This window comes from Capricornis sumatraensis, chromosome X, assembly GCF_032405125.1.
Source record: "Capricornis sumatraensis isolate serow.1 chromosome X, serow.2, whole genome shotgun sequence".
In the NCBI taxonomy this organism is placed as follows: domain Eukaryota; kingdom Metazoa; phylum Chordata; class Mammalia; order Artiodactyla; family Bovidae; genus Capricornis; species Capricornis sumatraensis.
Window position 1 is genome coordinate 26,640,794 of NC_091092.1, and position 25,935 is coordinate 26,666,728.

Here is a 25,935-nt window from a genome sequence, read left to right on the forward strand (position 1 = left end):
AGGAAACCAGTCAAAGTTTGTGAATGGAGATATGACTTGACTAAACATTACTTTTATGAATGTAATCTTTTATATGGCTGCCAGAAGCTTTTGAGTCCAAGTAGCTGGATATATGAAAACCAGTTAGATAGTTGTACTAATCTAATTATGAGTCCATAAGCCCATAGATGTGAACAAGAATGGAGAAGAAAGGACAAGTGCAAGAGATACTGTGTGGAAAGATTGGACATGATTTATTGATGGCCAAGGAGAGAAAAGGAAAAAGTAGAGAGAATTTTGTGTCCTGTGGCCACAGGCCTCCAGGTCATGGCACAATTTCCCTAGGATTTTTTCACCAGCTTCCAAACTGAGGGCAGAAAGGTATATAGAACAAGGTGGATTAGACTAGAGAAAGCCAGCTAAGTAGGCCCTGAAACACTGTGTATGTTAGCTATTACTGTTTATAAAGTTTAAAGATTTCATGGCTGGTGCACTGGGATGACCCAGATGGATGGGATGGGCAGGGAGGTGGGAGGAGGGTTTAGGGTGGGGAACACATGTAAACCCATGGCTGATTCATATCAATGTATGGCAAAAACCACTACAATATTGTAAAGTAGTTAGCCTCCAACTAAAATAAATTAATTTAAAAAAATAAAGATTTCATGAATTGATTTGGCCTCTACAGATGAATTCATATCAAAGAATACATTTCTGCTATACTGATTATTTTTGCAATTAAGCTTGACTCCAGGTTTCCCTGGAAACTACTGTTTTGATAGTCTTTGAACAGGTTGTAAAATGTGAATAAAGTCACCATTAGTAGTATTAGTTTATCACGACAATGATAACCATAGAGAAAGTAAGCAATTCCATGCAGATTTTATGAGTAACCAATGCACCAATGGCATCATGTCCATAGATGTTATTGTTATTGTTACCATATTTATATGAATTGACTGCATATATAAATACTGTAAGTATCTTTTTATGGAAATTTCTAGGAGAAGGTGATGGCACCCCACTCCAGTACTCTTGCCTGGAAAATCCTGTGGATGGAGGAGCCTGGTGGGCTGCAGCCCATGGGGTCGCTAAGAGTCTGACTCGACTGAGCGACTTCACTTTCACTTTTCTCTTTCATGCATTGGAGAAGGAAATGGCAACCCACTCCAGTGTTCTTGCCTGGAGAATTCCAGGGATAGGGGAGCCTGGTGGGCTGCCGTCTATGGGGTCGCAAAGAGTCAGACACAACTGAGCAACTGAACTGAACTGAAACATCTTTTTTTTTTAATAGAAATGTATTTATTTTAATTGGAGTTTAATTACTTTACAATATTTTAATATATATTTATTTTAATTGGAGGTTAATTACTTTACAGTATTATATTGGTTTTGCCATACATCAACATGAACCCGCCACATGTATAATATCATATATGAAATGAATTGCCAGTCCAGTTTCGATGCATGATACTGAAACATCTTTTTAAAGTGAAACAAAAAGCAGCAGTAGTAGCAACAGCCTTGGAACCGTGACCAACATATTGTAGAACTAGAGATGACTCACTGGTTAATTAACAAACTAAATAGGTCAGCATAATAAAAACCTAATCCTTTGATTATAAATACTAGTTTATCTGTAATGCAGAACCTGAGCAATGTATTGAAATCTTAGGAATTTCCTAACTCTTGAAAACCTTAATAATGAGATACATATTTCAGGCTTCTCTTACACACAATGGTGGGCCACCTTCAGTCTTCTACTAACAGTACACTACTTCAGCTATCAAAACACAGGGAGAGGAGTAGAGTAAAAGACGATTAGGGGTGGGGATGGGTCTGTACCACAGGCCTATTCCCCTGTCCTGGAAAGTGGCCAGTAAGAGTGCTTTGTTCATCTTGTTCCAGTGACAATGCTTTCTTTCTAGTCCTTAGCCACATAATGGTTCCTTTAAGAAAAGTGTATATGTACATTCATCCAACTCCAGATTGACATTGGTACTAAATTCTTCAAAGATTGTGCCTCTATGTATGGCATCTTAAGACTTTTTCCAACATACTTTCTTGTCTTCTCTTTTCCTCTTTGTTAAGCTGTAATTTGTACACCATACTACTCACCCATTTAAAATGCACAATTCAGTGTGTTTTAGTATATTCACGGTTGTGTGACCATCACCACAATTCATTTTAGAATATTTTCATCTTCAAAGACAATCCCATACTCATAAGCAGTGACTCTTTGTTGCCCACCAACCAGCCCCCAGCCCCTGACAATCAGTAATCAACTTTCTGTATCTATAGATTAGTATTTTAGACATTTCATATAAATGGAATCACATACTGTGTGACCTTTTGTGACTAGCTTCTTTCATTTAGCATGTTTTCAAGGTCCATCCGTGTTCTAACTTGTATCAGAATTTCACTCCTTTTTTATGGCTAGATAATAACTCCTTTTGTATGAATATGTCATATTTTATCTGTTCATCAGTTAATGAACATTTGGGTTATTTTTGTTTTCTGGCTGTTGTTGATAATGTTGCTATGAACACTTGCATACAAGTTTTTCTATGAATATGTTTTCATTTGTCTTGGGCATATACCTAGGAGTTGAATTGCTGGGTCATATGGTAACTATGTATAACCTTTTGAAGAACTCCCAGACTGTTTTCCACAGTAATTGCACTATGAAGAGGAGAATGAAAAAGTTGGCTTAAAGCTCAACATTCAGAAAACGAAGATCATGGCATCCGGTCCCATCACTTCATGGAAAATAGACGGGGAAACTGTGGAAACAATGGCTGACTTTATTTTCCTGGGCTCCAAAATCACTGCGGATGGTGACTGCAGCCATAAAAGTAAAAGACGCTTGCTCCTTGGAAGGGAAGTTATGACCAACCTAGACAGTATATTCAAAAGCAGAGACATCACTTTGCCAACAAAGGTCCGTCTAGTCAAGGCTATGGTTTTTCCAGTACTCATGTATGGGTGTGAGAGTTGGACTCTAAAGAAAGCTGAGCATTGAAGAATTGATGCTTTGGAACTGTGGTGTTGGAGAAGACTCTTGAGAGTCCCTTGGACAGCAAGGAGATCCAACCAGTCCATTCTAAAGGAGATCAGTCCTGAATGTTCACTGGAAGGACTGATGCTGAAGCTGAAACTCCAATACTTTGGCCACCTGAATCAAAGAGCTGACTCATTGGAAAAGACCCTGATGCTGGGAAAGATTGAGGGCAGGAGGAGAAGGGGACAACAGAGGATGAGATGGTTGGATGGCATCACCGACTCAATGGACATGGGTTTGGGGGGACTCCGGGAGTTGATGATGGGCAGGGAGGCCTGGCGTGCTGCGGTTCATGGTGTTGCAAAAGAGTCGGACACGACTGAGCGACTGAACTGAACTGAGTAGGTGTGAAGTGGTATCTCATTGGGGTTTTTGTTTGCATTCCTCAAAAGGTTAATGAAGTTTGAGCATTGTTTCATGTGTTTGTTGACCATTCTTATCCGTTCTTTGGCAATACGTCTATTCAGATTCTTTACCCATTTTTAAACACTGGTTTGTCTTTTGATCGTTGAGTTGCAAAAGTTCTTTGAACAAAAGTTTTTAATTTTGTTGCAGTCTAATTTCTCTATGTTTTCTTGTCATTTGTGCTTTGATGTTGTACCTAAGAAGACATTGCCTAATCCAAGGTCATGGAGATTTATACCTAATTTTCTTTGAGTTTAAATTAATTTTTTATTTGACTACTTACCCATACTTATTTACAGATTGCAAGTCTTCTTATGGTACATAAAATGTTTTCTGTAGTTGATCTCAGCTTTGTTCACACTGAAGAGAGTGAACAGTTGCTGTTCTATGCTCAGTTGCCGCTGCTGCCACTGATTTGTTTTCTTTCAGGATCAAGATGGGCACTTTCATATATAATCTTATTTTTAATTCCTTCTCTGGCAAGTCTTTCCTGGATTCTTAGCATTGCATAATTATACCTACAATGGAACCAGCATCCTAAAGTCACCAAGATAAATCCGTCTACTCCAATGTCACATAATCTTCTATTTCTACCTTCCCGTTCCCTGGGTCCTTAGGCTCCGGAGCAGCCGCTGTAGGGACTGTCAGCACCTCTGACTTTTATAGTTTTAACTCTTACTTTTAGGTCTTTGATTCATTACAAGCTGGATTTTGTATATGGTGTGAGATAACGGTTCAAATTCATTGTTTTGCATGTGGATATCCTGTTGTCTTTGTACCATTTGTTGAAAAGACTTATTTTCCCTCTTGAATTGTCCTGGTACTCTTTTCAAAAATCAATTGACCATAAACACATGGTTTTATTCTGGGCTCTCAGTTCTATTCCATTGATCTATATTCTGTCTTTATGCCAGGACTACATTGTCTTGATTAATGTAGCTCTATAGTAAGTTTTAAAATTGGGAAGTGCAAGTCCTCTAGCTTTGTTCTTTTTCAAGACTGTTTTGGATATTCTGGTCCCTTGCATTTCCATATGAATTTTAGATTCAGATTGTCAGTTTTTGCAAAAAAATATAGCTGAGATTTTGGTAGGATTTGCTGTGAATCCATAATTTAATTTGAGGAGTATTGCCACCTTAAGTATTGCCACCTTAAGTTTCAATTCAAGAACATAAGATGTTTTTCTGTTTACTTTGGTTTTCTTTAATATCTTTCAACAGTATTTTGTGGTTTTCAGTGTAGAAGTATTTCACTTCCTTTGTTAAATGTATTCCTTGCTATTTTATTCTTTTTAATACTATTATAAAGGGAGTTTTTTTATTTCATTTTCCAGTTATTCTTTGCTAGTTTATAGAAATACAACTGACTTTTGTATATAGGCCTTGTATCCTTAAAGCTTGCTGGATGCATTTAGTAGCTTTAATAGTTTTTTTTTTTTTAACTGATTCTTTAGTGTTTCCTATATAATATCGTGTCATCTGGAAATATAGAGAATTTTACATTATCGTTTCCAATCTTGATTCTTTTCATTTCATGTTCTCACTTGGCAACCCACTCCAGTATTCTTGCCTGGAAAATCTCATGGACAGAGGAGCCTGGCGGGCTATAGTCCACAGGGTCGCAACGAGTCGGACAAGACTGAGCGACTTCACTTGACTCACTCACTTGCACTTGGCTAGGACTTCCAGTAGAATGTTAAATAGCAGTGGTAAGAGCAAGACATTCTTGTGTTATTACTCATCTTTGGGAGAAAGCTTTCAACTTTCACTGTTAGGTGTAGTTTTAGCTATGGGTTTTTCATAGATGCTTTTTATCAGGTTGAGGAAGTTCCCTGCAACATGCTTTGCATCTGTTTTCCGATTCAGTCAGCTCCCCCAGCCATCATATGACCCCTGTGTGACGTATAGGGAAATAGATGACAAATGTACCCTATTAAGAAAAACTACATTTCTTAATGTTAATATGACATGTACTCTATGGCATATAAGGAAATGGATGGCAAATGGTTAAGAAATGTGCTCAAGATACACATCAAATTAGAAATGAAATCAAAGCATCCTAATTCAGGGTCCAAAGTGTTTTCAGCTATTATATACTATTTCCTACAGTCTCCTGCTGCAGCTTTGTACAGAGACCCAAGAAGTTTCCACTCTTCCACTTTTTTACTAAGAAGGTAACCCCTTAAATGTGGAGTCTCTTCTGATTTTTTGTCTCTGTTTCCCTGAAACATAAAAGCACCTGCCAAAGAATAAGTACTTGAGCAGTCTCAAGAAAGCCAGTTTAGATAAGCAGATCCTTCTAGAGCTTTTAAATGGGCAAGGCAGTGTGAACAATACCCCAGCCCTCAAAGAGCTTGTGGTTGAGGAAGATAAGACATAGTCACATAAGGAGATAAGAGAAGGTCTGATAATAGCAAATCAGTGGTCATGACAAGTGCTTGAACAGGCAGAGCTTTTTTAGATGTAGAACAAAACAGGCTTCATGAAAGACGACAGCCTTGAGGGATGGGTAACCAGCATGTGTGTGTTAAGGAAGGACCTTAGGCAGGGTAGTTAAAAACTTTTTGTAACTATTAAATGAACACTGACCCTTAGAACCGATCACTATAATAAGAGCCATGCAAAGGACAAATAATAATAGATAAATAATAAAAAATAAATCATGAAAATAATAATATGTTACCTGCATATAAAAGCAGGTAACATCTTGTTCTTCTGACCACTTATCCTTTTGCTTTAGACTCAAACTCAGGAAAGCAGCTTTTTTTTTTTTTTCTGTCAGTACATTTGCACTCTAGTTGCTTGGTCCCCATGTTAGAAAATTATGAAGCCAACCTCGGTCAAATTCTGACCAACAAGTCTTGTTCTTTGTGTATTGCAGCATTTTGTATTCTTTGTGTATTGCAGCATTTTGTAATAATCACTGATTCTGTAGATCACCTAGGGCTGAGAGTCTTACAGGCTCTGGACTCCTCATCTGGCATGCTGAGTGTGTGCCTCTAATAGGAAACCAAGGGAAGCTATCATATGAACTGTTGAGGGCTGTAATCTGGGAATTGTCGACCATCTGTCACAATTTTTTGATCTTCCATTGTAAGCCAGCTATACAGACGATCAAGGCTGTATTCAGCGGGTAGATACACAGGTGCGTGCTAAGTCACTTCAGTGGTGTCCAACTCTGCGACCCCTGAACTATAGCCTGCTAGGCTCCTGTGTCCATGGGATTCTCCAGGCAAGAAGACTGGAGTGGATTGCCATCCCTTCCTCCAGGGGATCTTCCCACCCCAGGGATCCAACCCAAGACTCTTGTGTCTCCTGCATTGCAGGCAGATTCTTTACCTACTGAGCTACCTGGGATAGACAGGTAAGACATTATAATCTAGTAGCTGTTCCAAGGGTGGCCTTTCTCTGTCATTAACTGGACTGGGTCTTCTCGATTCTGTGTCCGTTTGAGAGATGTAAGTAATAGTGGCTAGCACTGTTATATTTGGATGTTTGATACTGAGAAGCAAAAGCAGAGCTAATATAGACGTGGAGTTCTGTTCAGTGCAAAGCTGACCAGGTCCTATAGTGCTCCTGCACTGAATTATTTCATAATTCTTCCTTGCCATAGTCAAGATCTGCGATGCTTCCAGAGGCACTGTATCATGAAGATAGTACTAGATCTTCCCTCCATAGCCCAAACTAAATCTAAATAGACAAACACACAAAATGAAAGAGGTTGAGTGAAGGGAAAGGGCTGATCTGACAGAATTATCCCTACCAGCACAAGTACAGTGAAAGTGAAAGGCTTCTGGGAGGAAACTAGGCTGCACTTGTTCCACCGGAACCCCAAGTAGGTACAGGGTCAGCTGAATACAATTCAGGCCATATGCAAGAGAAATTATGTTCAAAGAGGTAATCTGGGGTATTTACACAGAATGTTTTGGTTTTGAAAATAAGGTAATCCCACCACCACCACCACCACATCCTCCTTTGTTATGGAAAGTGAAAGTCACTCAGTCATGTCCGACTCTGCGACCCGATGGACTGTAGCGCGCCAGGCTCCTCTGTCCATAGGATTTTCAAGGCAAGAAGACTGGAGTGGGTTGCCATCCCTTCCTCCAGGGGACATTCCCTACCCAGGGATCGAACCGGGCTCTCCTGCATTGCAGGCAGATTCTTTACCTATCTGAGCCACCACGGAAGCTACCAGCAAAACATACAAAGCTGCCGGCTGATAGCAATCAATGCTGCCATACTGGCACATGCTGACTGCATATGAACCCTGCCCTGTGTCTGTCTTCCTGAACAGTAGCCAGTTATTGATCTTTGTAGCTTCCACACACATCTGAGCATCGACCACCCATCCCTTATGCCCCCAAACTCTTGGGACCCTCTGCTTACTTCCTCTGGCTTCCTTCCACTATCAGAATTACACAGAAGTGGTTTTCGATTTGTGATTGAACTGATAGGAGTTACTCCCTCAGGATTCCACTCTGGAGAGTCTCTAAAGCCATAGCCTCCTTCAGTTGAATTTAATGTATGTTTCTCACTTGGATTTCTTCTGTCAACGTTCACAGATCACCAGCTCTCTTAAAAAAGATGAAAAAGTTTTCAGTTTCTGTCCCCATTTCTTACCTATTTCTCTGCAGCTATAGAAATCCTGTAGGGGAAAATTTGCCCAACCAATCTTGTTTAAAGACATTTCGTCCTCACTTTGGGTGATGGGACCTGGAGCGAGGTCTGCAGTCTCTGTGTCTAGCAGGCGAGTGCCGGCCCCTCCCTCCCAGGGCCTCCTGGGTCCTGTCCTCCTCTGCTCAGTCTCTTCTTCTCGACAAGAGCTCCCCACCCCCCTGTGCTGTGTGCTCTCCTCACACTAGCTGCTCAGTGCTCACTGTCTGGATGAACCAGTTCCCACACCGTGACCCATAACTCCAGCTCATCTCACTGAAGGGCATTTCAGCAAGTTTCTGCAGCCACTGCAACTTGGGGGAAACTGACAGTTAGTCAGGATCTGAGAAGCCTGCACTAGGGAAATGTCTTGAGATGGAACTGGCTGTAGTTTCTCTCTCTTTACCCCAAATCTGGAATTTATCTCGCAGATGGATACCTCTCTACCCTCAGGCTCCCTCCCGGCCAGGTATTCTGCAGCACGGATTTCTTCCTTTGCATGGCTCTCAGCAAATCAGCCCTGGCCCTGCTCTGCTTCCTCCCCCTGATCCGATGTTGGGACATCCCTAGGAAGTCAGCTACCTCATCATCCCACCCCCTCTTCCAGGAGGGAGCAGAGTGGGGTGGGTATCTTGCACTTCCTCTTTCCAGGAGCCCAGCAAGCCACCACATCTTTGTAATTGTGACAAGGTACACACATGCACCTCCATTGATTCAGGACTTTATTTTTATGTCTTTCAGTAGATAGTCTTCTCCAGCTAATGCTTTTTTTCCTTCAGGGCTAATATCTTAGACATCTTGGGTCTTCTTAGAGGAATTAAACTGCTTTATAGTTGGTAGCAGTGATAGAACTGAAATTGTTTGTCCAAGTGAACAAGTTGGAGGGTCACTAGTAGTGAGAAAGGCTTCACCAGGAAGTGGAAAGGACAGCTACAGGGATGGTGAGGCAGACCTTGAGCATCCTCAGATTCCAAACGTAGCCTGCCTGTAGACCAACTGCCAGGTTAGAAATGAGGGTGAGGCTGCCCGCTCCTGCTTGTGGTATGCAGGTATGAGTGTATAGACCCTGAGCTTCCCCACCATCACCTGCTGGCCGACCTCACACATGCTCACTTCTTTGGCTATTCCTTTGTTGTCTGGTCCCTTACATCTTAGAACTGTGGTTCTTAATTGGGATTGATCATTGAGTAGGATCAATGCCAAGACATCTGGCAATGACTGGAGACATTTTGGGAAGTGGGCTAGAGACCTGGGGTGCTGCGCAACACCCTACTGTGCCCAGGCAGCCACCCACAACAAAAATGTACCTGGCCTCTAAGGTCAGGAGTGCAGAGTACCACTACCACGTGCCTCACTGAACTCCCTGAAAGCTGCCCCACCAGCTGGTTCATCCTCAAGGACCCTTTTGCTGGTCATCCCATCAGTAAATTCACTGGGAGATCTCTTTCCTACTAGGGACTTTTTTACCCTCAGCCACAACTGTTACCCTCTTGTGTCCCTGCATACCGGGCTTCCCAGGATGGTAGCAGTAAAGAACCCGCCTGCCAATGCAGGATACGTAAGAGTCGCGGCTTCCATTCCTGGGCCGGGAAGATTCCTTGGAGGAGGGCATGGCAACCCACTCCAGTTTTCTTGCCTGTAGGATCCAATGGACAGAGGAGCCAGACAGGCTACAGTCCATAGGTTCACAAAGAGACACAACTGAAGCGACTTAGCAGGCGCACACATATGTACCTGCATACCACAAGCGGGAGTGGGCCTCCTGACCCTCATTTCTAATCTGTCATTTGTTCTACAAGTGACCTTTGCATACATGAGCTCATTTTATACTCACTGCAACTTTGTGAGGCAATTACTAATATCACCCGCCTCCTTATGACTGGGGAAGCTGAGGCACAGTGAAGCTAGATAAGTTGTTTGAGATCACACCATCAATAAGTAGTCAGCTAGAATCTGAACCCAGGGAATCTAGTGTAGAAATTCACACTCTGAACCACCACATGGAGATGAATCAAGGAAAAAAGAGGACAGAGGCAGGAGAATAAAATGATGAGGAAGCAAGGAAGGAGGAGGAAAGCTTCAGTTCCCTGACATCGGAAGGCAATTGCTAGACGGTACCCAGCCTCTTTTTCCAGGCCCTTGGATCACCCACTTCTGTCTCTGTTACCAAAGCTTCCTAAGTACATCGGACTTAGGCAACAGTTCAAATCAATGAAATAAGTGGTGTCCAGAGGAATTGACATTTTCTTTCGTTAAAAATTTTTTATTGGAGTACAGTTGCTTTATAATGTTTTGTCAATTTCTGGTGTACAGCAGAGTGGATCAGCTATATGTATACATATATCCCTTCTTTTTTGGATTTCCTTCCTATTTAGGTCATCACAGAGCATTGAGTAGAGTTCCCTGTGCTATACAGTAGGTTCTCATTAGTTATACATATACATATACATAGTAGTCTATACGTGTCAATCCTAATGTTCGAAATTTATCCCTCCCCAATTCTGAAAGAGATGGAAATACCAGACCACCTGACCTGCCTCTTGAGAAATCTGTATGCAGGTCAGGAAGCAACACTTAGAACTGGACATGGAACAACAGACTGGTACCAAATAGGAAAAGGAGTACGTCAAGGCTGTATATTGTCACCCTGCTGATTTAACTTCCATGCAGAGTACATCATGAGAAACGCTGGACTGGAAGAAGCACAAGCTGGAATCAAGATTGCCAGGAGAAAAATCAATAACCTCAGATATGCAGATGACACCACCTTTATGGCAGGAAGTGAAGAAGAACTAAAGAGCCTCTTGATGAAAGTGAAAGAGGAGAGTGAAAAAGTTGACTTAAAGTTCAACATTCAGAAAACGAAGATCATGGCATCTGGTCCCATCACTTCATGGGAAATAGATGGGGAAACAGTGGAAACAGTGTCAGACTTTATTTTTTTGGGCTCCAAAATCACTGCAGATGGCAACTGCAGCCATGAAATTAAAAGACGCTTGCTCCTTGGAAGAAAAGTTATGACCAACCTAGGTAGCATATTGAAAAGGAGAGACATGACTTTGCCAACAAAGCTCCATCTAGTCAAGTCTATGGTTTTTCCAGTGGTCATGTATGGATGTGAGAGTTGGACTGTGAAGAAAGCCGAGCGCTGAAGAATTGATGATTTTGAACTGTGGTGTTGGAGAAGACTCTTGAGAGTCCCTTGGACTGCAAGGAGATCCAACCAGTCCATTCTGAAGGAGATCAGCCCTGGGATTTCTTTGGAAGGAATGATGCTAAAGCTGAAACTCCAGTACTTTGGCCACCTCATGCAAAGTGTTGACTCATTGGAAAAGACTCTAATGCTGGGAGGAATTGGGGCAGGAGGAGAAGAGGAACGACAGAGGATGAGATGGCTGGATGGCATCACAGACTCGATGGACGTGAGTCTGAGTGAACTCCAGGAGTTGGTGATGGACAGGGAGGCCTGGCGTGCTGCAATTCATGGGGTCGCAAAGAGTCGGACACGACTGAGCGAGTGAAATGAACTGAACTGAACACCAGTTTCCCCCCTGCTACTGCCAATAAGTTGCTTCAGTCATGTCTGACTCTGTGCGACCCCATAGATGGCAGCCCACCAGGCTCCCCCGTCCCTGGAATTCTCCAGGCAAGAACATTGGAGTGGGTTGCTATTTCCTACTCCAATGTATGAAAGTGAAAAGTGAAAATGAGTCAATCAGTCGTGTCTAACTCTTCACGCCCCATGGACTGCAGCCTACCAGGCTCCTCCATCCATGGGATTTTCCAGGCAAGAGTGCTGGAGCGGGATGCCATCGCCTTCTCCGAGTTTCCCCTCTAGTAACCAGAAATCTGTTTTCTACATCTGTGACTCTATTTCTTTTTTTTTTTTTTACCCTTTTAAAAATATAAATTTATTTAATTGGAGGCTAATTACTTTACAATATTGTATTGGTTTTGCTATACATCAACATGAATCTTCCACGGGTATACACGTGTTTCCCATCCTGAACCTATCTCCCTCCCCTTACCATCCCTCTGGGTCTTCCCAGTGCACCAGCCCCAAACATCCTGTATCATGCATCGAACCTGGACTGGCGATTCATTTCACATATGATATTATACATGTTTCAATGCCATTCTCCCAAATCATCCCACCCTCGCCCTCTCCCACAGAGTTCAAAAGACTGTTCTATACATCTGTTTCTCTTTTGCTATGTGACTCTATTTCTGTTTTGCAAATGAATTCATTTGTACCTTTTTTTAGATTTCACATATAAGCAGTATCATATGATGTTTGTCTTCCTTACTTCACTCAATATGACAATCTCTAGGTCCATTCATGTTCCTAAAAATGGCATTATTTTCTTCTTTTTTATGGCTGAGTAATGGCAACCCACTCCAGTATTCTTGCTTGGAGAATCCCATGGTTGTAGGAGCCTGGTGGGCTACAGTCCATGGGGTCGCAAGAGTCGGACGCGACTGAGCGACTTCACTTTCACTTTCCCTAACGTTCTAATGTTATTTTTATGTAGTAAAAATGCAATGGTTTTCCGAAGGTATCTGAATTCAGGAATAGAAAAATGCTACATTTTGGGTTGCTTTTCCCCTCTCTGCCAAAGCGCAACCTTGGACAACAAACTCAAAAGATCCACCTATGTCCTCCCTCACCATATAGCTGTAATTTTGACAAGTGTGTGCATGTGTGCTCACCAGGTATCATCAGTCATGTCAGATACTTTGCGATCCCATGGACTGTAGCCCACCAGACTCCCCTGTCCATGTGCTTCTCCAGGCAAGAATACTGGAATGGGGTGCCACGCCCTCCTCCAGGAATCGAACCTGAGTCTCTTGTGTCTCCTGCATTGCAGGTCAATTCTTTACCCACCAAGCCATCCGGGAAGCCCACTTTAAACAAGAACAGGCCTTAAAATCCTAGGAAGACTGGAGACTAAACTGAAGATCGTTCCAATTCTCAAATAAATTCTCAAAAGCCATCTCACCTTCACCTGCACCTTGCCACATCTTTAGGGTTCTAAAAGAAATGTCAGCTTTATGGCTAAAGCAAACACTGACCCTGAGAACAAACCTGGAACTCTCAGCTCCTTACCCAGAGTGGGAAGAAGACACTGGGGTTTGGCGTGTTTACTTCGGTAGGTAGAACTGGAAGGGTGTCAAGATTCCCTGGCTTGGCGTCCAGCTGCAGCCTCTCTCCTAAGTTCTAGAGCCTATACCCAGCTGCTTGCTGGGCTTCTCCCCTTGGAGACCCATGGGTGTTTCAGGATCACCATGCCCCCACCTGACCTCCTGCTCTTCCCTGAACACCTGCTCTTCTTCCTGTGTTTCCCATCTCAGTGATGACAATATCTCCCATCCAGTTACCCAGGCCAAGAACTCAAGAGTCACCTAGGTCAGTGTACATTTTCCATAAAAAGCCAAATGGGAACAATTTGGGGCTTGGCCAGCCATACGGTCTCCATCGCAACTAGTCAGCCCTGCCGTTGCAGAATGAAAGCAGTCATTAGACAGCATGTAGCAAGTGGGTGGGGCTGTGTTCCAATCAATCTTCAATTAGGTGCACTAAAATGTTTTCACATAATTTTCATAGGTTCCACAATGATAGGTTCCTTTTGATTTTCTTCCCAGCTATTGAAAAATGTAAAATCCATTCTTAGGTCGTGGGTCATACAGAAATAAATGGGCTGGATTTGGTTGGTCTAGAATCCTCACGGTCCTTCCTTCTCACATCTAATTGAGCAAGTCCTACAGAACTCACTTCCTGAACGCATCTTGGATCTGTCCCACTTCTTCATCGATACATACACCATGTGACATCTTTTCCCATATCTACACCACTTGTCCACATGGCTTGTCCTGACATGGACAGTTAACCAAGATTAAAGACTGCAAAGAAAGATCCTCTATGACTACGGTAAGCAGAAGTACATGTCCCTCCCAGGTTACGTTCCCCACAGTGTGAAGGATATGCTAAAGAAGCGTTTGCTTCTTCCTACATCTGGTACTGCAGAAAAAATCTGTTAATGACTGCCAGTGTTTCATGAGGTGGCCTGGGAGGAGAGGGGAAATGATGCTCTGAAATCTAGTGCATGTGAAAGGGAATATGAAGCAGAGAATGGGAGAGAGCTCCTGAGTACAAGATGGCTCTGTCTAACCTCAGGGACTGCCTGGCCAAGGTCAGGGCCTTATCTCCGGGGATCTCCAGACTGAGACACTCAGATCCGTTTTGGTTAGGGGCCATGACATCTTCAGGTGGCTGCTGCTGCTACTGCTAAGTCTCTTCAGTCGTGTCTGACTCTGTGCGACCCCATAGACGGCAGGCTCCCCTGTCCCTGGGATTCTCCAAGCAAGAGCACTAGAGTGGGCTGCCATTTCCTTCTCCAATGTATGAAAGTGAAAAGTGAAAGTGAAGTCACTCAGTCGTGTCCGACTCTTGGCGACCCCATGGACTGCAGCCTACCAGCCTCCTCCGTCCATGGGATTTTCCAGGCAAGAGTACTGGAGTGGGGTGCCATTGCCTTCTCCACTTCAGGTGGCTAGAACTCAGCTAATCTGCCCAAGACAGCTGAGGCATTGCTTCTCAGTTTCTAGTCTTCTGTCCTGTCTACACTTTCAGCGCAGCATTGTAGAGCAGCAGCATTCTTCCCTGGAAAGGGAACCAGTGGTCAAACATCCCTGGAGTTCACCCTGTCTGTAGGATGACAGTCACCTAGTCCTGGTGGGAACAAGAGACGTTAGGCAAATCACTCTTTGATGTCATGCCTCCAATGTAAAGAAAGGGGAAAGCCAATTCCATTTTGATTTTATTCATTTGCTGGAATTTAAGAAGCATTTTAGATTTTTAAAAATATTATTGAAGTGTGAAGATTTCCAATGTTGTGTTAATTTCTGCTGTATAGTGAAGTGATTCAGTATATACACACATATATATTTTTTCATGTTCTTTTCCACACAGTTTATCATGGCATGCTGAAAATGGCTTTTTGTGCTAGGCAGTAGGACCTTGTTGTGTATTCATGGTATATATAATAGTTGGCATTTGCTAATCCCAAACTCCCAATACTTCCCTCCCCCACCCCAATTCCTCAAGGCAACTGGAAATCTGTAAGAAACATTTCCAATTTCTGATTGTTTCTTTTTTCTATGCTGCCAAGGATAGGATGATTAGAAGTAACTACATGTCTTTTAAAATGACCTTTTCCTTTCTGTAAAAGTGAACTACCACAGCAAAACTGCTCCTTGCATGACACAAAACTCTGTCCCAAAACAAACACCTAGAAATGTTGTATAAAATACAACATCACACATAGATATTTCACACTGTCTCCCCTCTCCTCAAACCTCCAGTTTCTTCTCTACCATGCCACTCTCAGCAAATGATCTTTCTTCTGATTTCACTGAAAAAATAGGAATCAGAAGAGGATGTCCACATCTTCCCTGCTGCCAACTCCCCCAAACTCTATGCTCCCTTTCCTCCTGATCTCCCCTCATCTCATGACCACGTGTATGCTGATGACTCCCACAGGCATATCTCCAACCCAAATATCTCTAAACTTGCAAATGCTATGCCCAACTGAATCATGTCTCCCCTTGCATATCTCACATGTAACCAGGTCTCTTGATTTCCATCCCCCAAGCCTGCTTGTTTCCCAGAATTCCTCGTCTCTGTAAATGACATCACCACTCAATGTTTGCTCAGGCCAGAAACCGAAGACTTGGTTCTGTCACCTATGTCTCACACACACCTTGTCTTGACCCTTCAGCATATACTTTTGGCTGAACCTTCACAATATACCTGTAATTTTACCCTTTCTAGTCACCCCCATTCTGCTGTCCCGTGCTAAGTCACTTCAGTCATGTCTGACTCTTTGCAGCCCAATAGACTGTAGCCAGCCCAGCTCCTCTGTCTGGGATTCTTCAAGCAAGGATACTGGAGTGGGTCGCCGTGCCCTCCTCCAGGGGATCTTACCGACCCAGGGATCGAACCTGGGTCTCCTGAGTCTCCTGCATTGCAGGCAGATTCTTTACCACTGAGCCACTGGGGAAGCCACCTCCATTACTGCCATCCTAATCTGAGTGACTTTCATCTCCTGCCGGGCCAGCCACAGTAGTCTTCTCACTTATCTCCCCCATCCACCGTTTACTACCTTAGACTCCGTTCTCAACTCTGCAGCTGAAGTGGTCTTCGTGAAACTTAAGACAAGGTCTTCCCTGGTGATCCAGTGGTTCAGCGTCCATTCTTCTGTTGCAGGGGGCACAGGTTTGATCCCTGGTTGGGAAAATAAGGTCCCACATGCAGCGTGGAGAGGTCAAATAAATAAATGAAATGTCAGTCAGATCGTGGCATGCCCCTCTGGTCAAACCCTCCAGTGGATCTCTTCTCACTCCAATAAAAGCAAAAGCCTGCTATGCTCTGGCTGATCTGGTGCTTTGGCATCTTTGGTGTACCCCTGATCTCTTTCTCTCTCTCTACTTTCCCACCATGCTCCAGCGACACACACCCTATTGTTGTTCCTTGAACACACAGTGTCCACTTCCACCTCAGGGCACTTGGTCTTCCTTCTGCCTGAAATGCTCTCACCCAAATATTGGTAACCACTTGCTCCACTCCCAGCAGTCCTCATCCCCTTAGTAAACATGCTTTACTTTTCTCCATCCCAATTCATACCCTCTGACATTATGGTATTGCATATTCTGGTTTGCTTGTGGTCTGCCTCCCTCAATTAGAATGTAAGCTTCATGTGGGCAGGGCATTTGTCTTCTTCACTGGTGTCCTCCTCTGAAAACAGTCCCTGGCTTCATAGTAGACACTCAATAAATAATTATTGAATGACTGTCTGAAAGGCACAGTTGAGAGTACAAGAAAATAAGGTACCAGAAAGGATGAGAGAACTAAAAACAAGAGGAGTATATCGGCAACTTGAGATTTGATGAGATTTGATCTCTGTGGCCAAGCCTGTTAGCCCCCAATATGCATTCTCCTGTGTATCTAAAACCAAACTCCTAATCTTCAGTTGGGCAGTCATCCAGAATAAAGATGACCATGACTAGGTTCTGACCAATGGGATATTAAAGAAAATGTCATTTGGAAGCTACTGAGAATCTTCCTTAAAAGATAGCTGCCGTGTCCCTTTTTCTTCACCTCTTGCTCTTTTCTGCTGGCTGGAATGTAAACGTGAAAGCTAGGACCTTCTTGGACTATGAAGTGACCTGAGATACAGAGGCCACATAGACTGGCACAAGAAGATAGAAAGAGCTTGGGTACCTGAGGACATGGTGAAGATAAACACTCTATGCCAGCCAAGACTGCCTTTCTCTGGACTGGCATATGAGACAATTTTGCTCTTATCGATGTCTCTAGTATTTTGGAGTATCAGGTTCAGCTCTCAGCTGAGCCTAATACTAATCCGTTCAATGTACATACAGAGAGAGGATCCAAGGCTTTGAGACCAGGACCCTCATATTAATCATGGACCATTAATTTGTTATTCCCTCAGTGAAATGGAAAATTAGGGAAAACCATGTGTCCACTGGCAGAGGAGACTAAATGAAAGATTGCCTACCTAGGCCTGGGCTCTGTCCAGAAAAATAGAGTTCCCTTGGGAATTCATAACCACTAATAGGGAAGAATACTGGAGTGAATTGCCATTTCCTTCTCCAGGGGATCTTCCTGATCCAGGGATCAGATCTGCATCTCTTGTCTCCTACATTGGCAGGTGGATTCTTTGCCACTGTCACCACCTGGGAAGCCCCACTAATAGGGAAGGGTTTTTTTAAATAAGACATAAAAAGCACAACCCAAAGGGTGAAATGATATATCTGAGGAAGATAAAGTGAAAAAACATAGTTCTGAATGACAAAAGACACCATAAATGAAGTTAAAGACACGCCAAAGAATACATAAGAAACAAAGGATTAGTGCAAGAAAACATCAAGAATCCTATAAACCACTAAGAAAAGGCAATGTAGTAGAACAATGGGAAAAAGACCTGAGAGGTACCTTATAGAAAACTTTTAATGACCAACAAACAAATGAAGAGGTGCCCAACCCATATTGATTATCATACTGATTATGGATATGGTCATTAAAATAGTAACTCACCCTTACTCAGACCCTACTATGTGCCAGGAGAAATTCTATGTGCTTTCCATAAGATATCATTTCACATCCATCAAACTGGCAAAACTTTTAAAAGCACAACACATATCAACTTTTGGCAAGGATGTGAAGCAATGGAAACTTCTTGGCACTGCTGGTGAGAATAGATGTACTATACAGAGCAATTTGGCAATATCTGTTCAAGTGGAAGATGCAAATATCTGTTTTAGATGGACATTTAGAGAAATCTATACATATACCCAAGAATTTTCAGAGCAACCCCATTTGTAATAGGGAAAAAATGGAAAGGATATAAATGTCCTCCATCAAAAGAAAGGACAAATAGACAGAGACCTTCTGGAATTCTCTACAAAAGCGAAAATGAACTAGAGCTACATGTAGCAACATGAAGGAGTCTCAGAAAGTGCTACATGAAACTGGTGTTTCAGAATGATACATGTACAGATTACCATTTGTGTATAATTGTTTTTAACTTTTTATTTTCTATTGGGGTATAGTCAGTGAACAATGGTGTGATAGTTTCAGGTGAACAGCAAAGGGACTCAGCCATATGTATACAAACTTCCCCCACCTGCCTCCAGCATCTAAGCTGCACATAACACTGATCAGAGTTTCATGTGCTATATAGTAGGTTCTTGTTGGTTATTAATTTTAAATAACCAAGCATTGTGTACATGCCCATTCCAAACTCCCTAACTATTCCTTCCAACCACAAGTTTTTTCTCTGTATATATAGTTTCAAAATATGCAAAACCCCTATATTATTTATGAATACCCTCACTGTAGTAGTAGTATAAATATACTCAAGATAAGGGCACTTCTAGGTAGAGATGGTTTCTGAGAGACTGAGAAAGGTGCATACAGGGTGTCAACTCTGTAACCTTTTAATACTTACAAAAGGAAACTCAGGTACACAAGGCCTAGGGTTACAGTTTATTTTTACTTATTTTTTAAAGTGAACTTTTATTTACTAGTTGCTTTTATTTATTTAAAAGCTCCAGACATACTTTTTATTATATTTCAAAAATTTTTTGAATTTATTTATTGGGCTGAGCCTTCATTGTGGCACAAGGGATCTTTTCCTTTCTTTTCTTTTAAGCTGTGAATGTAGGCTCCTCAGCTGTGGCATGTGGGATTTTTCAGTTGTAGCATTCGAACGTTTAGTTGGGGCATGTGGGATCTAATTCCCTGACCAGGGATCGAGCCCTGATCCCTGCACTGGAAGCACAGAGTCCTAGTCACTGGACCACCAGGGAAGTTCCTAGGGTTACAGTTTAACAAAGCTAAATAACGGGTATATGTGTGCTCAGCATGTTCAGTTCAGTTCAGTTCAGTTCAGTCACTCAGTCGTGTCCGACACTTTGCGACCCCATGAACTATGGCACGCCAGGCCTCCCTGTCCATCAGCAACTCCCGGAGTTTACTCAAACTCCTATCCATTGAGTCAGTGATGCCATCCAACCATCTCATCCTCTGTCATTCCCTTCTCTTCTCGCCTTCAATCTTTCCCAGCATCAGGATCTTTCAAATGAGTCAGTTCTTCGTATCAGGTGGCCAAAGTATTGGAGTTTCAGCTTCAGCATCAGTCCTTCCAGTGAACATTCAGGACTGATTTCCTTTAGGATGGAATGGTTGGATCTCCTTGCTGTCCAGGGACTCTCAAGAGTCTTCTCCAACACCACAGTTCAAAGGCATCAATTCTTCAGCACTCAGCTTTCTTTACAGTCCAACTCTCACACCTGTACATGACCACTGGAAAAACCATAGCCTTGACTAGACAGGCCTTTGTTGGCAAAGTAATGTCTCTGCTTTTTAATATGCTGTCTAGGTTGGTGATAACTTTTCTTCCAAGGAGTAAGTGTCTTTTTATTTCATGGCTACAGTCACCATCTGCAGTGATTTTGGAGTCCCCAAAATAAAGTCTGACACTCTTTCCACTGTTTCTTCATCTATTTCCCATGAAGTGATGGGACCAGATGCCATGATCTTTGTTTTCTGAATGTTGAGCTTTAAGCCAACTTTTTCACTCTCCTCTTTCACTTTCATCAAGAGGCTCTTTAGTTCTTCTTCCCTTTCTGCCATAAGGGCTCAGCATGTTAGTCTCTATGGAGTCCATTTCTGTGGACTTGAAATATTAACAATAAAATATATAAACAAATAAAAGTAATCCATTCATTTTGGGAAAAAAATTAGAAAATGGCTAAAAAATGACATAATTGCATCATCCAAAATGTTAACATTTTAATCCAAGTTTTTTCTTCAAATTCTAATATTTATTGAGCCTGTACTTCATGCTCAGTCAGGATATGGGACATTGTAGATGCCTTGAACCAATAAAACTATGACATCCTGAATGACACGTGCCATATGTGTTGCCAAAATCTCCAGTATAGGGTTTCAGCTCTGTTAAGAAGTATCTTTAATGTAGGTCTAAAGCTTTTCAATGCACAAATATTCAATGTTCATCAAAGAGGTCACCCACAGTTTTCTGGAAACAACGGTAACTAATACTTTCATTGAGCGTTTACTATGTGCGAGGATCTGTTCTGAGCACTTTATCTGTATTAACACATCTAATCCTCACAACAACTCTCTGAAGTAGGTGCCATTATTATCATAATCATCCCTATCTTCAACAGGAGGATGCTGAGGCACAGACAAGTTAAGTAACTTGCACAAGGTCACACAGTTGGCAAATGATGGAGCCAAGATTCAGACCAGACAGTCTTGGTCCAGAGCCCTTGCTCTTAACCACTGTGAAATCTTATTTTCAGTATCGCTAATTTTACAATAATAATGATTTCAGTTTGTTGTGTGTTGCAAATGGACATGAGTCAATAATTGAACTCCAATGTGGCACTGCCTTAATTAATTTCATTTCATGTGTATATGGCTTGTCTCAATCAGAGAGAAAGCTTCTGAAAGGCAGACACCATGTTTAAATACAATTTTTTTTTGGCAGATCACTAAGTCATTCAATAGTATTTTTTGCCCACAGAAAATCAGCAATAAATATTTACTGAATGATTGAAGGGAAATTGCCGGAGTCCAGCTGCAGCAGCCAGGGATTCAAACTGAAGGGGTGAGTGGTTTTGGCGAGAAACTGAGGCAGCCTCTCAGTTTTCTTGGACTGCCTGTTTATTTCAAGCTTATGATTCTCTTTTATACTTTTACAAAAGCATTAGGTCAGAGGTTTGATATTTTTAGATCCCATTGACCCAGATTTATTTTTCTCCAAAAATCATTGTTGCCCCTCAAAAGGAGTTCCTTCCTCAGTGATTCTCTTGTCTACTTTTTCTCATGTGTCCTTGTGAATACACTGTAACTCATGCTAATGTCTGGGCTGCATACCACATTCCTCAGTTTAATTCTTATCTTTCTAAGTCCTGTTTGCCCCTAGTATCCTAAGCTCACTATTTCTAAGAAAGGACTTCTAGCTATAAATAGCTCTAAAGTCCCTAATCTCTATAAGCTATAGTAGAATATGCTAACATTACAGCATCCCTTAAATCTTTAGCTTCTAACTATTTTAATTATTCCTAAGCCCTAAATTCAGCAAACTCCTTTGCCATAAACACTTTCCCCACAAATAGGCTTCAGATAGCAATCCCTCCCTTGGTCTCAAGCTGCGGCCTCTGTGCTCACCCTGGAACACTCTTGTAAAAGTCCTTGAACAAATGTCAATGATTAACTTTATGAATTATTCTTTGAACAGAGCTGCAGGAGGCTTTATGCCTTCTCATGCTCCTCTCAAAAACAGTAAGCACCTTAATATTCTCTTCAGTCAGCTCAGCTGAGGAAAGGAAAAAACAAGTCAGAATCACAAAGCCTAACTCCTTCATTCCAGAACAAAGGGAGGGGGTATAGGGCCGTGCCTCCATTTTGTCAGTAATGGCTAACACAGCTCCCGACAGGAAATACAAGAAAATTCATGAACCTTTCCACACAGAGGCATAGAAGGTTAATTTCTTAGGTCAATCAGGAAAGATATTCCTCGAGACTTTTCTATGATTTTGGTTTTCATGAATCTTTTTGTTAACAAAAGCTTTATTGAGATATAAAGTGAATTTAATGATTTTTCAGTATTGCCATTGAGTTGTATGATCATCACCACAATCAACTTAAAACCTTACCATCACTCTGCCTCAAAAAACCCTGTGTCCATTAACACCACTTTGCAGCCTTTCCTCTTTTCTTCCCACATCTCCTCCCAGCCCTAGGCAAGCACTAATCTAGTTTCCGTCTCTAAGGACTTGCATCTTCCAGACATCTTGCAATATGTGGTTTTTGTCTGACTAACTTCTCTCACTTAGCTTAATATTTTTAAGGTGGTTGTTGTTGTTCAGTCGCTCAGTTGTGTCCGACTCTTTGCGACCCCATGTATTGCAGCATGCCAGGCGTCCCTGTACTTCACAATCTCCAGGAGTTTGCTCAAACTCATGTCCATTGAGTTGGTGATGCCATCCAACCATCTCATCCTCTCTCATCCCCTTCTCCTTCTGCCCTCAGTGTTTCCCAGGAGCAGGGTCTTTTCCAATTAGTCGGCTCTTCACGTGAGGTGGTCAAAGTATTGGGAGCTTCAGTTTCAGCATCAGTCCTTCCAATGAATATCCCTACAATGAACTATTATTTGGCAATGAAAAGGAATGACTCATTAACAATTTTATGCAACCAACTTACTAATGTATTGCAAGATTCCAGACATATTTATACTTAGTTTTAAAAAAGTATTTGTTGTAAAATATTTGTAATACAAATTTTTCCATTTTAAGTGTACAATTCAGTGACATTACGAATATTCACATTGCTGTACAACCATCACTAATGTGCATCTCCAGAACTTTTTCATCATCCCAATCTGAAATGCTGTGTGAATTAAGTAATAGCTCCCCACTCTTCCCTCCCCTCCAGCCTCTGGCAATCACCACTGTTCTTTCTGTTTCTATGAATCTGACTCTTCTAGATAACTCTGAGAAGAGGAACAAGACAGTATCTGTCCATTCGTTACTGGCTTATTTCATGTAGCATAAAGTCTTCAGTCTTCATCATTGTTTTCGCATTGTCAGAATTTCCTTCCTTTTTAAGACTGAATAATATTCCACTACATTTTGATCATCCATCCACCCGTCAAGGGATGTTTAGGCTGCTCCCATGTTTCAGCTGTTGTGAAAAATGCTGGTATGAACATGGATGTACAAATGCCTGTTAAAGTCACTGCTTTCAATTCTTTTAGATATATATCTAGGAGTAGAATGTGTGGATCATATGACAACCTTATTTAACTTTTTGAGGAACTGCCAGACTTTTCACAGTAGCCAGTTTTCCACAGCAGCTTCATCATTTTATATTCCTACCAGCAGTGACCCAGCATTCCAACTTCTCTAGATCCTCATCAAAACTTGTTCTTTTCCTTTTTTTAAAAAAAAAATAATAGTCACCCTGATGAGTGGGAAGAGGTACTTCACTGTAGTTCTGATATGCATTTCCCTAATGATTATGCCATATTTTCCTAAGCTATACTATCCAAGAACTACCTTATGAGATTTTTAAAAATTGTTTCAGTTCAGTTCAGTCGCTCAGTCATGTCCGACTCTTTGCGACCCCATGAATCGCAGCACGCCAGGCCTCCCTGTCCATCACCAGCTCCCGGAGTTCACTCAGACTCACGTCCATCAAGTCCGTGATGCCATCCAGCCATCTCATCCTCAGTCGTCCCCTTCTCCTCCTGCCCCCAATCTCTCCCAGCATCAGAGTCTTTTCCAATGAGTCAACTCTTCGCATGAGGTGGCCAAAGTACTGAAGCTTCAGCTTTAGCATCATTCCTTCCAAAGAAATCCCAGGGCTGATCTCCTTCAGAATGGACTGGTTGGATCTCCTTGCAGTCCAAGGGACTCTCAAGAGTCTTCTCCAACACCACAGTTCAAAACATCAGTTCTTCGGCGCTCAGCTTTCTTCACAGTCCAGCTCTCACATCCATACATTACCACAGGAAAAACCATAGCCTTGACTAGACGGACCTTAGTCAGCAAAGTAATGTCTCTGCTTTTGAATATACTATCTAGGGTGGTCATAACTTTTCTTCCAAGGAGTAAGCATCTTTTAATTTCATGGCTGCAGTCACCATCTGCAGTGATTTTGGAGCCCCAAAAAATAAAGTCTGACACTGTTTCTACTGTTTCCCCATCTATTTCCCATGAAGTGATGGGACCAGATGCCATGATCTTCATTTTCTGAATGTTGAGCTTTAAGTCAACTTTTTCACTCTCCTCTTTCACCTTCATCAAGAGGCTTTTTAGCTCCTCTTCACTTTCTGCCATAAGGGTGGTGTCATATATGTTTTGGAGTTTTATTGTCTTTGGCTGCACTGGTCTTCATTTCAACATGCAGGTTTAGTTGCCTTGGGGCAAATAGGATCTTGGTTCCCCGACCAGGGATGGAAACCATGTTCCCTGCACTGGAAGGAAGATTCATAACCCCTGGACCACCAGGGACGTCCCCTCCAGCATATATTTATCTCACCTTCTTCTCCGCATCTTTTCTGTGGATTTCAAGAAATTAAACTGCTCCTATTTTCCACACTGGTAGAAGCATTCACTTTGGTGAAGACAGTTATGATACATTATATATAGTTTGTATTTTTAGAACATGTGAATCCCAGAGAGGCCTGTTGTTACTGTACATGCTAACAGGGAGGTATAGCATCTCATTCACATTGTAAGTTGATATTGCAACTTTGGAACAAATTTCAAAACATACTGAGAGCATCTATTTACCGCTTACCAGGAAGAATAAAAGTATATACAAAATTGCTATCAAAAGATTATGGGATGATTTGGGAGAATAGTATTGAAACATGTACATTACCATATGTAAAATAGATGGCCAGTGCAAGTTTCATGCATGAAGCAGGGCACCCAAAGCCGGTGCTCTGGGACAACCCAGAGGGAGAGGGTGGGGAGGGAGGTGGTAAGGGGCTTCTGATTCATGTTGATGTGTGGCAAAACCCATCACACTGTTGTAATTATCCTCCAATTAAAATAAATCACTTAATTTAAAAAGAGATTAGACTCTCATATTTGTGTGAAGCCCATTCAAAATACAGATGCTCAACACCTCAGTTTATTTCGATCCAAGCACAGAAACCACCAGAGAACAGAAAAAGACCCAAAACGCCACCAAGTTCCAGTGTTCCTCTAGTGATATAATCTCTTTCGAAAGAATGTCATGCTACACAGGACAGAGAAAAAGCGAAGATATGAAGTAAATGGGGTGAGGAATGGTCATGGCAATCAAATACCAGGTAAGAAGAAGCTTTTCTTTTTGGTCTGGGGACATTTTGCTTTTTGGAAACATAATGTGTTACTTTCTCCAGGCATCACACATGTGCACAGGCACACACACAAAGTACGCAGCTTGCTAAATTTAGCTGCAGTTCTGTCACAACAATGATAACAAAGTTTTCTCCTGACCACAATGTGTTTGAGTACAAATGGTTCCTCTTTCCAGGCTCTGCTTAGTACATACACAAATTCCTAGTATGGTGACACCCACACTCTCACAGCGGGACAACTTCTTGAGAGCAGCCAGCCAGGATCCGGCCATCCTCTCTAGGAAGAGACACAAGGAATTAAACTGTTTCCTAGCTGGTGGGTCTATGGCCTTATACCCATTTCACAGAAACTGATGATCGCAGCTGATTCTGT